At 40.6% G+C, this 15,282-nt stretch overlaps 1 long non-coding RNA gene across 5 annotated transcripts in view; it reads left to right on the top strand.

The window, feature by feature from the left end:
• LOC309651089 overlaps nucleotides 1-15,282 on the top strand; it is an 808,972-nt gene that overhangs the window by 689,058 nt on the left and 104,632 nt on the right. The gene's annotated exons all lie outside the window — the stretch shown is intronic.

Here is a 15,282-nt window from a genome sequence, read left to right as displayed (position 1 = left end):
TAGGACAAATGGTAAAAACAAAGCTATACAGACAAAATCACACAAAGAAGCATACACATACACACTCACAAAAAGTGAAAAAGGAAAATAATATATATCTATATTTTTTTAAAAAAAAAGGAAGAGAGCAACCAAATCAATAAACATATCTACCAATGATAATAAACTCTAAATACTAAACTAAGGTAAACATAAAACCAGAAACAAATTAGAGGCCATAAGCAAACCCCAAGTCTGCAGTTGCTCCCAAAGTCCACCACCTCAATTTTGGGATGATTCATTGTCTATTCAGGTATTCCACAGATGGAGGGTACATCAAGTTGATGGTGAGGATTTAATCTGCTGCTCCTGAGGCTGCTGGGAGAGATTTCCCTTTCTCTTCTTTGTTTGCACATCTCCTGGGGTTCAGCTTTGGATTTGGCCCCACCTCTGCGTGTAGGTCGCCTGAGGGCATCTGTTCCCCTCCCAGACAGGACAGGGTTAAAGTAGCAGCTGATTAGGGGGCTCTGGCTCACTCAGACTGGGGGGAGGGAGGGGTACGGATGCAGGGCGAGCCTGCGGAGGCAGAGGCCTGCGTGACGTTGCAACAGCCTGAGCACGTCGTGCGTTCTCCTGGGAAAGTTGTCCCTGGATCACGGGACCCTGGCAGTGGCGGGCTGCACAGGCTCCCGGGAGGGGCGGTGTAGAGAGTGAGCTGTGCTTGCACACAGGCTTCTTGGTGGCTGCAGCAGCAGTCTTAGCGTTTCATGCCCGTCTCTGTTGTCTGCGCTGATAGCCATGGCTCGCGCCGGTCTATGGAGCTCGTTTAGGTGGTGCTCTGAATCCCCTCTCCTCATGCACCCCAAAACAATGGTCTCTTGCCTCTTCGGCAGCTACAAACCTTTTCCCGGACTCCCTCCGGGCTAGCTGTGGCGCACTAACCCCTTCAGGCTGTGTTCACACAGCCAACCCCAGTCCTCTCCCTGGGATCTGACCGAAGCCGGAGCCTCAGCTCCCAGCCCCCGCCCGCCCTGGCGGGTGAGCAGACAAGCCTCTCGGGCAGGTGAGTGCTGGTCGGCACCGATCCTCTGTCCAGGAATCTCTCCGCTTTTCCCTCTGCACCCCTGTTGCTGCGCTCTCCTCCGTGGCTCCGAAGCTTCCCCCCTCCGCCACCCGCAGTCTCCTCCCACTGGTGCAGGTCCTGTCCCTATTCTTTTGTCTGTTTTTTCTTTTTTCTTTTGCCCTACCCAGGTACGTGGGGAGCTTCTTGCCTTTTGGGAGGTCTGAGGTCTTCTGCCAGCGTTCAGTAGGTGTTCTGTAGGAGTTGTTCCACATGTAGATGTATTTCTGATGTATTTGTGGGGAGGAAGGTGATCTCCACGTCTGACTCCTCCGTCATCTTGAAGGTCTCCTTAGTTTATTTTCTTTACTGTGCATTTTATTCTTAACGTTACTTCAGGTGATTCATTTCATCCAGGTAACCAATTGATCTGGGAAGGCAAGATGTAGTGGTCAACAGCCAAACTGCAAGTAGAGTATTTATTGAGCATTTGCTATATTTATGTATTATACTACATAGTCATTGCTATGCTATACTGTATTCATTATATTATTCCTGATAGGTGCTATCAAGGGAGAAAAAAATATGTCAAATTCTCTACTTCTCCAAAGCTTACAGTCTTAGGAGAACTGATAAACTCACATATGAAGCAATTGAGTTAAGGAATAAAGTTAGGCTCCCATGCTTTTGTGAAATATGACTAACATGGTACCAAATACAAGGAGCTATAGAATACTCACCCTAAAAAGTTAAGTGAGTATTCTCCTGATTCATAAAACCATAGGGATTCTTTAAGCATTTTCATCTCATTTTTTAAAAAATAGCAAGCACAAAACGAAGCCATTGTGTCAGAAGACAATTATTTTGATTCTAAGTACCCAAACCAAAAATGAAGTAAGATATTTGGAATATGTATTAGTCAGGGTTCACCAGAGAAACAAAACCATTAGGATGTGTACATATATAGAAAGAAATTATAAGGAATCGATTCATGTGATGATGGAGGCTGGCAAGTCCAAAATCTGCTGTGCAGGCTGGCAGTCTAGAGACCCAGGAAAGCTGCTGGTGCAGATCCAGTGTAAAGAGGCCAACAGCCCAGAAACTCTGACCTTCTTGCCTCCTTATTAGGACCTTTGTGATTACATTAGACTCGCTAAACAATTCAGGATAGTCTTCCCATTTCAAGTTCCTTACCTTAATCACATATGAAAAGTCTCTTTTGCCATGGAAAGTAACCCATTCACCTCCCAGTGGTGCAGATGAAGTTTGAAGGCACTCTGCTGGAGAATTTCCTCCTGCTCAGAGAGGCCTCTTTTTGTTCCATTCAGACCTTCAGCTGATTGGATGAGGCCTACCCACTTTATGGAGGGCAATTTGCTTTACCAGCAGTTCACCAGTTTAAATGTTAACCTCATTAACATTTAAACACCCTCCAGGTTGACACATGAAACTAACCATCACAAGCCCACCCTTTATCAACTTGGCAACCATACAGATCTCCTTAAACCATCCTTAATCTCCTAATAAAGAGAATAATAAGGTCATATTTCTGCCTAATATGATACGACTATTCTGTGTACAACTGAAAACATACTAACCTTTTCCCCAAAAGAAGATACAAAGTATTTATTGTTTATTGTTCTCAATATACTGTAATTTAAATACTATGATGTAAAGTTAACAGTACTTAAATACAATGATATAACACCTTGATATGATATACATCTTATGTTAATGATATTATACACACACACACGAAAACAAACATATTCATGACAAAATAAGGACGCAATATGACAATTACAGTCTTCATTTCTATCACTGGTCACATGGTCATAACTATCTTCTTCTACTACCCATTCCATATTACCTTTCTTTCAGCAAGAACCTCAGCTGGTTGTGATCCTTTGTCTGCTGGGAAGAGGCAAATCTTTATTCCTGAAGGGTCTCATTAGTACTCCTGCCTGAATTGGGTTGTTATAGTTTTCCATTGACTGTCCATCACAGGGCATACCAATACTAAGAGATGCCCTAAGGGATATCCTATATTGTAGACATCTTCTTCCTTACCTCCATTGTGGAGTTTCAGTCCAATTTCCCATTAGTATTCAAGATCAATCACCCCAGCCAATACCATGTCTCCCTTCTTTGCCTGTTGATTCAGAAGTATGAGTCAGCCAGAACAGTCAGATGGCAGTCGTAACTTCCAGTTCCGTGGAATCACTGTTGTGTTTTCTAGTGGAAGCATTTCTTCCTTTGGAACTAAGACCTCTAGACCAGCAGATTATAAGGTTGCAGTTACAGGTAGCAAAAATTCTGCTAGTGGGTTACTAGGGATGATAGTGAATTGTACCACACTCATTTCCATCCCCTTGATTCCTGGACCTGTGAATCCTGGCTGTGAAAGAAACAGAACCATATGTTTGACAGTGATTCAGAGCATATACAGCCTTCTGAAGAACCTTGCCTCTGCCCTGCAAGGTATTGCCACCCAGTTGGCACTGTAACTAAGTCTTCAAATGGCTATTCCACCATTCTATCAAACGAGATACTTCAGGATGGTGGGAAAACATGGTAAAATCAGTGAATTTCATGAGCATGGGCTCATGGCCCCACTTCTTTTGATGTGACGTGAATTCCCTGATCAGAAGTAATGCTTTGTGGAATACCATGATTGTGGATAAAGAATCGTACCACAGATGGTAGTTTTGGCTAAAGTATTGCATGCTGGGAAGACAAATCTGTATCCAGAGTGTTTATTCCAGAAAGAATAAAATGCTGCCTCTTCCATGATGGAAGCAACCCACCCCAGGGAATGGTGCCATACTGGAGACTCAGTGTTGGTCTCTGCTACTGGCAGATTGGGCACTCAGCAGTGGCTATAGCCAGGTTGGCCTTGGTGAGTGAAAGTCTATGTTACTGAGTCCGTGCACACCATCATCTGTGCCACTATGGCCACTTTGTTTATGTGCCTGCTAAGTGATGATGGGGGTGACTGGGAAGAGGCTGACTGGTATCCACAGAATGGGTCATCCTATCTACTTGATTATTCAACTGCTCAGCCTTTGGTGAACATTCACCTGGGACACAAATATCTTCAGATTTTTTGCCCAGTTAAAGAAGTCTATTCACATACCTCTTCCCCAGGCTTCCTTGTCACCAATTTTCCAATCATGTTCCTTCCAAGTCTCTGATTAGCCAGCTAAGCCATTGGCTACAGCCCCTGTATTAGTATATAACTGCAAATCTGGCCATTTCTTCTTCCAAGCAAAAAGAACAACCCAGGGGTGTTGCTTGGAGTTTTGCCCACTGGGAGGATTTCCCTTCACCCTTGTTTTACAGGGCGTCCCGGAAAGTGGCTATAGTGCTGCAGCTGTCTACTTTCAGATGCTGCCTGCATACCGTGCAGAATCATCTATAAACCAAGCCCAAGTCTTCTCTTCCTCTGTCAACTGATTGTAGGGAATTCCCCGTAAGGCCATAGGTGCAGACTGGGAGGAAGAAGGTAGAATGGGGCTTCCCTGGTGGCGCAGTGGTTGAGAGTCTGCCTGCCGATGCAGGGGACACGGGTTCGAGCCCTGGTCTGGGAGGATCCCACATGCCGCGGAGCAACTGGGCCCGTGAGCCACAGCTGCTGAGGCTGTGCGTCTGGAGCCATTCTCTGCAACGAAAGGCCGCGAGGGTGAGAGTCCCGCGCACCGCGATGAAGAGTGTTCCCCGCTCGCCGCAACTGGAGAAAACCCTCGCACAGAAACGAAGACCCAACACAGCCAAAAATAAATAAATTAATAAATAAATTAATTAAAAAAAAAAAAAAAAGACACTGATTTGGTCATTATGAGCTCAAATATTTACTCATTACAAGCACAGAATGTGATTAAGAAAATCAATTATATTAAAAAAAAAAAAAAAGAAGGTAGAATGGCAGGAGTGGGGACCATAGGCCTTTGGGCCACATCATGTAGCTTATGTGTACCTTAAGAACCTGCTCGGGCCCAATGTTGTATCTACCACCTCCATTTGTCACTGGAGTGCTGCTGTGCATGCCCAACCTTATGGCTTGGTGAGTCAGATAATACCCAGTTAATGATAGGCAGATCAAGTTGCATGGTAACTTGGTGGCCCGTGGTTAAACATTTTGTTTCTCAGGAGGAAAGTAGTGATTTGCAGAGGATGGCAGGGCTTTGCTTCAAAATCCTAAGGGCTTGCAGTATGATTCGCCTCTAGCGGCCTGCCAAAGGCTCCAAACAGCATCCCTATCTGCCACTAACACATCAGGCACCATTGGATCTGCTGAATCATAAGGCCCAAGTAACACAACAGCTTGCACAGTAGCCTGGACCCATTGCAAAGCTTTCTCCTGTCCCACTCAAAACCAGCAGCTTTTCATATCACTCAGTAAATGGGTCAAAGTAACACACCCAAATGAGGAACATGTTGCCACCAAAATCAAAGAGGCCCATTAGGCATTGTGTTTCTTCTTCAGCTGGAGGAGAGGCCAGATGCAATAATTTGTCCTTCACCTTAGAAGAGATATCCCAGCATACTCCACACCACTGAACCCTAGAAATTTCACTCCAGAAATTCAGGTAAAACATCCCTGAATTTTTTTCAGCTTTTTTGAGGTATAATTGACAAATAATATTTTAAGATATTTAAATGTACATCGTGGTAGTATCACTTACATGTGGAACCTAGCAGCCCCCTGAATCCTTGTTTCTGGATTCTGGAATCCTTGTTTCTGGAATCTGTCAGAGACAGATTTATTTCTGTCTCTGACACACAAATGTCTTTCTTACCAACAAGACTAGAGTAGTTGCTACTTCTTGGCCCCTAGGTCTAACCAGCATAATTTCCTCAATGTAATGGACTAGTGTGATATCTTGTGGAAGGGAAAGGTGATCAAAAAGCCTATGAACTAAATTATTACATGGGGCTGAGAGTTTATATATGCTTGAGGTAGGACAGTGAAGGTGTATTGCTGGCCTTGCCAGCTGAAAGTAAGCTGCTTCTAGTCATCTTTCTAACAGGTATCAAGGGGAAAAAAACACATCTGCCAGATCCATAGGTGCATACCAGGCACCATGGGATACGTTAATTTGCTCAAGCAATGAAATTGCATTTCATGCAACAGCTGCAATTACTCTCATTGCATTTAGGTTTTCCAGTTTAGTGACCACAGTCCCCACCATGGGACATTCCAGAGAAGAATGATCACAGAGCTCTTTAAGGATACTGGTCCTCCCCTCACAAATTTATTTCTCACAGTTATGGTAAAAGGTATGTCTTCTGGATTCTCCCAGAGTGGATAGTTAGTCTTAAATGACAACTCTGCTCTAACATTCCAAAATCCCTAAGTCTTTGAATCCTTTCCTCTACGAGAAGCCAAGGCAGGTCAGCATCTTCAACTTACTCACTATGAACCACTTCATGGTCTGTATTTCAGCCAATCAACCAACCAAGCAGAGCTCTTTTGAACTCCCAGAGCTGCGACGCTAAATGTAGAATCTCTGCTGAGGGGCCCATATCAGCACATTCAAGGGGGAGCAGCATGTGTTATGTTTAGGAATGACTAATGTTTTGGTGTAACATAACAATATCTGTTGTAAGAAGGAAGCAGAAGATGGGGGTTACAAGGTAGACTGGATTCAGATGTAAAGATTATGAATTCTTGGTACAAAACTTGTGAAGCTAATAGGGTAGCTATGCTAAAAATATCATCCACCAAGTTTCAAAAAGTCCTCAAGGTGACTTTGACCAAGTTTTCAGCCTTTAATCAGGACTTGTGAAATTGAGTTAATACATCCATTTCATTTAAATGGTTTTTTATGAAGTCTTCCCTCACACTGGCTTGGTTCTTCCCCTTCCAATCTTTGTGTTATCTCTCCTTATTTCTTTTTCTTACCTTCGTTTTTTTTTCTTTTGAAATAGCTATTTCTTAAAGAATTAAACATTTCTGTCTTTCTGATGCCTCAAGTTTCAGATAATGCTTATGAAATGCATTTTCATGAGGTGCGTTTTTGGGGGGTGGTGGTTAAAAATCATTTGACTCAAAGCTCTTTCCCATTGTGTGCACTTCAATCCTCACAATATAAATCCATTTTGTAATTACTCCAATATTCTCATCTTAGAAACTTCGCCTGACACACCATTCCATATGTTTATGATTCTCTGAATGAAAAAGTGTTCCCTGACAACCATTCAGATTTTTCCCTTTAATTTCCATTTATGCCTTATTGTCTTATAATGTTCAACTGAAAATATGTGTTGCAATATTGTGTGACATTATCAGTATTACTTAAGATTTTATATACCCATATATCAGGCAAACATCAGCTAAATCTCACTATTCTTTCCATACATCTTCCTTCCTGGAAGAGTACAGGTAATAGATTCAATTTCTCCTTCATGACAAGTTGACTTTAAGCATTTCTTACAAACTGAAGACAAGAATCAATTTGCATTTTGGTTTGAATTATTTTTAAAATGTGAACTGGAAATGGGATTTGGCTTAACGTTTGTGCAATTAAAGTGATGGTGCTAACTGCAGTGCTTTTTAGAAGAAACTTATATCAGGGTTGATTTTAAGAATAGTGTAAAGCCAAGACACAAGACTAATTTGAAGGTCTTGCTAATAAATAACGTTGTTAGAGAAAAAGGGCGTATTCTGATGATTTGTAATCCTGCGATAATGGCTTCTAAATAGTTAAGATTAGTTTGAGAGATGAGCGCCTTTCCACCCTCTATACCATATGCCAGCAGGGGACAAAAATCAATCTTGAGAGAGCTCTGATTACTTCTGCTCCAAGTTTCTTGTCAGCAGATTCAAAATGTGCAGGGCAATGAATCTTCCACAAGGTAGAGGTGCTGCCCATCATCTGGAAATCTTTTTTCCCAACTTCTGGTAGAATATCTGCTTGTGATAAATTAGGAGGAGAGAGGAAAAAAAGAAGACTATTTGGTGCAACAATTTTAATCCTGTGTTATCAGTACAGAGAGAAAGTGACACCAGTTCCTGTGGCTTTGAAATGAAAAATGTACCCTTGGAAGGAAGAAGCTTGAAAGTTAAGGAACAAACAAAATAATGGTCTTTGTCATCCTAAAATACCATGCTGCTTAGCATATGATCAAGGGACATCCACACTAAGGATTGGTACCTGAATTAATAAATACTAGCTCTGAAGCAAAAAGTCTAGACTTGGATTCACATTAGAAAATCTAAGGAGAAAGAAGGTGAAGTTTGATTATAATAAAAACACAAGGCTATGAACAATGAGAGGAAAAAGGACAATGTGATTGGCAAAACAATGGTTTCCAAAAATGTCCACATTCTAATCCCCCCAAACTGGGAATGAGTTACCTTACCTGGCAAAAGGTACTTTGCAGATGTGATTAAGTTGCACACTTTAAGCAGGAGAGAGTATCCTGGATTATCCAGGTGGGCCCAATGTAATCAAAAGGGTCCTTACAGTGGAAAAGGGAAACAGAAGAGGTCAGAGTGATGCAGTGTAAGAAAAATTGGATTCGCCTTTGAAAGCTTTGAGGATGGAGGCAAGGGACCACGAACCAAGGAATGTGGGTGGCCGCTAGAGGCTGGAAAAGGAAATGGATCCTACCAAAAGTCTAGAGAAAACAACAGCTCTGCTGACACCTTGATTATAGATCAGTGAGACTCACATGAAACTTCTGACCTACAAAACTGTAAGATATAAATGTTTGCTGTTTAAAGCCCTTAAATTTGTGATAATTTGTTAGAGTGGTAATTTGTTAGTGTAGAAAACTAATAGAGACAAGATGTGAAAATATAAAACAAGAAAAAGTTTTAAAATTGTGTATTACAGGGACTTCCCTGGTGGTCCAGTGGTTAAGGCTCTGTGCTGCCACTGCAGAGAGGATGGTTTGATCCCTAGTGGGAGAACCAAGATCCTGCATGCCATACAGTGAAGCCAAAGAAAAGAAAAATTAGTTAAATGAGAACTTGTTCAAATTGGAAAAACATTCTTAATACATTGAGTTGAAGCCAGGTACAAAAATATGATGTATGGTGTGATAATACTGGTGTATAATATTGGATATGCTGGTGTATGGTATTGGTGTGATATATCTATAACACCTATTTTCATACATATCAGCAAATATATTCATGAGTAGTGAGTGTGGATGTATGGAATGTATTTTTACCCTACTCTTAGATTAAGAAAAACACACAAAAATATTTTTAGATGTAAGTTTTTTTCTGCTATAAAAATGTGTGTGTGTTTGAAACTTTATGTCTGTATCACTTCTAACCAACTGGTAGTAGAAATGGAAAATGTACAATTGTCTATATATTTAAGCTCTCCTCTACACAACATTGTCAAATCCAACTCATTCTGAAAATGGAAAGAGTTCTGTCTCTGCTAAAACCAAAACAACCCAAAGGTATAGTGAATTGTGTGATTTTTCTTCTGTGCCCTGGTCAGTTGAACCCAACATCAGTCATCAAGCAGTACCCTAAAAGGCCTGCAGATGGATGAAGCTGTAAAATGGTACAATCATTCCAGATAACAATTTGGTAAAATATATCAAAAAACCTTAAAAATTATGCCCTTTGAACCAGTAATGGCATTTCTAGGAATCTAAAGAAATAATAGGCAAAGATTATTACAAATAAGAAGATTCATTGAAGGTTTATTTATATAGAATAAAACTAGGAAACCAACCTTAATGCCCAATAAGAGAGGAACTGGGCAGTAATTTAAAATAATGTTTTCAAAGAACCTTTAATTACATGGGAAAATGTGTTCAGTATGTTCCTAAATGAATAAAAGCAGGCGGCAAAAATTGAATACACAATATGATTCCAATTTTGAAAAAAAAAAAAATGCCAAATGTTAAGAGCAGTTACCTCTGGGTAGTAGAACTGGGTTTTAGATTTTTTAACCATGTGCATATATTTGTGTATATGTTGGGGGTTCAGTTTGCTCTACCATGGGCATATATTACTATTCAAATTAATAAGACAGTGCTTGCCATTTGGAGTATCAGTACTGTGTGAAAGCAGCTCAGAGTCAGTTCGACCACCTACTAGAATTAAATTAGAATCGGGGTGTTCCCTCTCCTGCCTTGCCAGTTCCTGAAATTTGGTTCTCTTTAATGACTATGACTTGAGAATCTCTTGCAGAGTCTGTGGAAATAGTCTTTCTAGGAACACTGGTCAAGAACCACAGCCTTGTCCTAGGAAGTGCATCCTTTCCTTCCAGACTGAATCTGCCACTTGACCGTGGCATGGGCATCCAGCGTTGCACTAACAGCATAAGTATTAGAGCTCGCAGTGAGCACACACTTCGCAGAGAGTACAGTTCCCCCTAGGCCTTGTACTTACTCCCAGGAGATTTAAAGATACTTATTCTTTGCTGGCAGTTATAAAAAGTAAATATTTGAACTGAGATCTTGCTGATACTAAAACCAATCCATTCTTAGAGTTTATCCATCCCTCCTGTTGTTCACATTAGGAGTGAACTCCACCAAGCAAGAGAACATTTCTACAAGCATTCCACCAAGTGAATAGATATCTTTTTATTATTCGTGGTCATAATCAGCTCCTGACTGAAGAAGTCGCAACTTAAAATGTATTTGCCCTAGGTTCTGGCTCTCTCCTGTGGCCCATGTGTGCTACCATCTATGTTACCAGCAGTGGGTATTAGGATGCAAACTGGTGTGTTAAGTGTCAGCTGTTTTGAAAGGAAGGTGAAATCAAGAGCCTTGAGAAAGTATTTTCTCCTCACTGGCGCACCTGAAGGGCAGGACCTACCTTGTCCCCATATGCTCCTCCCGGCATCTAGCACAAACCCTTGCACATAGTCAGTCCTCAGTAAGTATTTTTAATTAAATCAATGGTAAATGGTACTTCTTCAAGAATTCTCTTCAGGGTTCATGACGGCCACTTTGGGTGTGCATGTAAGTGTGTGTAGAGCTACCATATCCCTTTTATTGTAACGGTCATGCAGGATGGGAAACAAGTAGTAATGTCTTCCTTTTTTGAGGGTTTACTGGGCCTCAGATAAAAGGGAAGAAATAATTCCATTTCATTCTGAGGAAACTACAGAGTCTTTCAGTTCAAGAGATCAAAGCTGCATTAACTCTTCCGGTTACTGCCACTTGCCATTTACTATCATTTAGTGCTCTGGAAAAGGTAATCTACTAAATAGTACCCAAGTGGCCTGGCAATTTATTAAGTGAGCAATTTATTCTTTTCTCACTACTAAGATCAAACCATTCACCGTTCAGATTCTTCACATTCCTCAGAAATAACAAGATGGGAAAATATCGTTATCTTAAAACATAGGGAAACTAAGGTTTAGTCTTGAATCTGCTGAGAAGGGGAAATAAAAATAAAGGATTTGCCACTGCTTACCCTAATTTTCTAGTACATATTGTCCCTTTCCTAAATTTAGAATTAAGTTGTTTAAGCTTTTCAGAGTTCCAGGAAGAGACCGTAGCCTTGTTTCTTACCAAATCTATATAAAAGAAGAGCTGCTTTTTGGACACCAATAAGAGTCTGTGGCACTCTGAGAAATAGAACATGGGTAGAGATGTGTAAGAAAATGGACTAATTCAGGCATTAAAGTGATAAACAAGAAATATTATGTTACTAAGTCTCACGAGGCAAGGGGGAGTTGAAAAGATTTAAAGATAGTTATTCTTTGCTGGCATTTATCAAAAGTAAATATTTGAGAGCTTCCCTGGTGGTACAGTGGTTAAGAATCCACCTGCCAATGCAGGGGACATGGGTTTGAGCCCTGGTCCGGGAAGATCCCACATGCCATGGAGCAACTAAGCCCGTGCGCCACAACTACTGATCCTGCGCGCCACAACTACCGAAGCCCGCGCACCTAGATAGACTCTGTGCTCTGCAACAAGAGAAGCCACTGCAATGAGAAGCATGCACACCACAACGAAGAGTAGCTCCCACTCGCCGCAACTAGAGAAAGCCCGCGTGCAGCAACGAAGACCCAATGCAGCCAAAAATAAATAAATAAGTACGTTTATTAAAAAAAAAAAAAGAAAATATTTGAACTGAGATCTTGCTGATATTAAAACCAATCCATTCTTAGAGTTTATCCATCCCTCCTGTTGTTGTTCACACTAGGAGTGATTCCCACCCCACCCCCCCGCCTCCTTTGGTCAGAATGAGGTCACATGGACTCGTAAAGCAGCACACCTCTCACTGACAACGTGAAGAAGTAGTGTCCTCAGAGCCATGACAGTAACAAGCTCCTGGACACTTTTACCATCCTATCAAGGTCTCCCAGAGGCTCTCCTGCTTCATGAAAGCACCAGTGACAAGAACCACAATGTAAGTGCAAACTTCATAAGATACATAATCTCATTGATTATCATGAAAAATCCTACAAGGATTTTTCTCATCACTACAGTATACATGAAAAAAAAAAAAAAATGAGGCACAAAGAATGAAATAATGTGCCGGAATCCACAGAGAGAGGAAATGACGGAATCTGGGTTTAAACCCTGGTCTGTAAAATTCCAAAACACATCTCCTTCTACATGGGATGGTGCCTCTAGGTTTTGCTACACTGTGTGGATTCTTCTAGTGAAAAGTTGAAGTAATGCTCCAGGACTGAAATTCCACTTTACCATGCTCTTCGAAAAAGTAAGAAAGCGTCTTGTAACAATTTCATGGGCTGTTGCTGCCCAGACACAGGCCAGAGTCTTCCAAAACTAAACAAATCTATATATTCATTACAGTATTTCGAGATGGTGACTTAGGTTCACAACATGGGCAGCAAAACTGATAATTGCTGAATGCCAAAATTAGAAAATACATTATTATTTAACCTCTGTAAGTTCAGGAAACTATACCTTTAATCCATAGAAGAATTCTTAGCATACAATCTGCATTCAATGAATACCATGTTGGGTGTACAGTTTTTTAAGAAAATACATAAAATACGAAAAGCATTATGAAGATGTCTACAATCTATGGTCATACTATTTAAATAACTTGGTTGCTGGTATTTATCAAAAAATTTAACTTGACCCCAAAATTGTCACTAATGTGCTAAAATTATTAACTAGACTTGAACACATCAGAGTGACTTGTAACCTGATTCACTTCCCATCAGCAGTAGAATAAAGCATATTAATTGTAGACACAGGATAATCATACTTATTAGCTGGGCCATGAAATACCCAGGTACCTGTGTAAAATATACTTTCAAAGGAATGTAGATGAAAATATTAACAGTAGTTAACATCCCTGGGTGTTTCCATTGCCTGTCATAATTATTGATTTTCATCTCCTCTTTATTTATACATTTTAACAACAAACCTATGTGACTTTTATAATAAAAATTTATATATATAGCCTTCCAGGAAAAATATCTTTACAAATATATGGAAACACTTCTAATTAATAATAGCTAAAACTTATTGAACATTTTCTATGTGCTAGACACTGTTTTATGTGTTTCATATTCAGTAACTTATTTAATGCTCCCAATAACTCAGTGAGGAGGATAGTATTATCCACATTTTACAACTGAGAAAACCAAGGCATAGAATGGTAGAATAACTTGCCCAAGATCAAACACACTTAGTAAGTCAATAAGCCAGCAACGAAAAATGCAGTCTCCCTCCAGAGTTTGCATTCTTCACCATCACACCATTTTACCCCACAATGAACAGATTTACAGTACATAGCGATTAATGTAATACTCAGACTACAATTAAAGCTATGAAAAAAATTACCAAAAAGTCAGTGAATGGAAAAAATACGCCAATGGGAAATGGGAAAAGACATCAAAATATTAATGGTAACTAATCTTCTGTGATATAATCAGGAACCGTTTCTTCTTATTTCTAGTTTTCTATATTTTCCAATGTTTATTTAATAAGAATACATCTTTTTATTCTTAAAAAGAAGTAATGGAATCAGTAATTAAGAACTATAATATGGGAGGGCCCTGATTATACTCTCAAGAAAACATACAAATATTAGAGACAAATCTTAGGAAGAGCTTCAAATTTAAATTCTAGAAGTCCAGCATGCCTGTTAGAAAGCAAGCAGAAAGAGTGTGCAATCCCAACCCTAGACTATAAACCTCGTGAAGTTGGGATCAGCTCTCTTACTAACTTTTCTTGGTCTGTGTCTTAATGCCTACTACAAAGCTATAAATCATATGGTCATCCTACTGTAAAAATTGAATTAATTTATAGTTTCTCATGTGTTTTTTCTGGGGGGTTAGACTTAAGAAGCAGGTGAGAAAGGGGGAGAGGTAACATAGCAAGCTCAAATGGGTGCCCAGAGAAGAAACAAGCTGTTATATGTCTCTGAGTCAACAATTTTATTTTTTTTCCTTAAGCGATCTTTCTCTGCTTCTTCCCAAGAGTTACCACTTTTTTTTTTTAATTAATAGCTACTTTATTTATTTATTTATTTATTTATTTATTTATTTATTTTAGCTGTGTTGGGTCTTCGTTTCGTGCAAGGGCTTTCTCCAGTTGCGGCAAGCGGGGGCCACTCTTCATCGCGGTGCGCGGGCCTCTCACTATCGCAGCCCCTCCCGTTGCGGGGCACAGGCTCCAGATGCGCAGGCTCAGCAGTTCTGGCTCACGGGCCCAGTTGCTCCGTGGCATGTGGGATCTTCCCAGACCAGGGCTCGAACCCGTGTCCCCTGCATTAGCAGGCAGATTCTCAACCACTGCGCCACCAGGGAAGCCCTGAGTCAACAATTTTAAACACGTGTCATTGGCTACATGCCACCTTCACTGATCACTCCTTCTCAATCAACTTCGCTTACCCCCCTTATTCTGCCAAATCTCTCATGATAAAGTTTCATAGTTCTATCCTTGGTTCTCTCATCTCTAAATACAGTCTCTCAGATGATCCCATCCAGTTTCAACTACCAACTATGTGCTAATAGAACTCAAATGATAGCCCATGTCAAAACCTGTCCTTGAGCTCTGAAATTCTAGATCCAACTGCCTACTTGACTTCTCACTTGGCTCTCCAATAGGCACCTCAGACTGAACAGAGGCCAAACAGAACTACTGGTTTTTCACAGACATATACTTCCTACTCTCCTAGACCTTTTCCACCTCAGTAAATGGCATTACCATCTACCCTGTTATTCAGGCTCAAAACCTAAAAGTCAATCTTGAATTCTTTCTTACCATCATCAAGCTTACACCCAATCCATCAATAAGTCCTTTCGTCCTACTTTCTACATTACGTCTCAAAT

The sequence above is a fragment of the Balaenoptera physalus genome (assembly GCF_965194825.1).
Source record: "Balaenoptera physalus genome assembly, chromosome: 2".
NCBI lineage: Eukaryota > Metazoa > Chordata > Mammalia > Artiodactyla > Balaenopteridae > Balaenoptera > Balaenoptera physalus.
The sequence above is the reverse complement of the archived record's forward strand: the minus strand, read 5'-3'. Positions and strand labels throughout refer to the sequence as shown.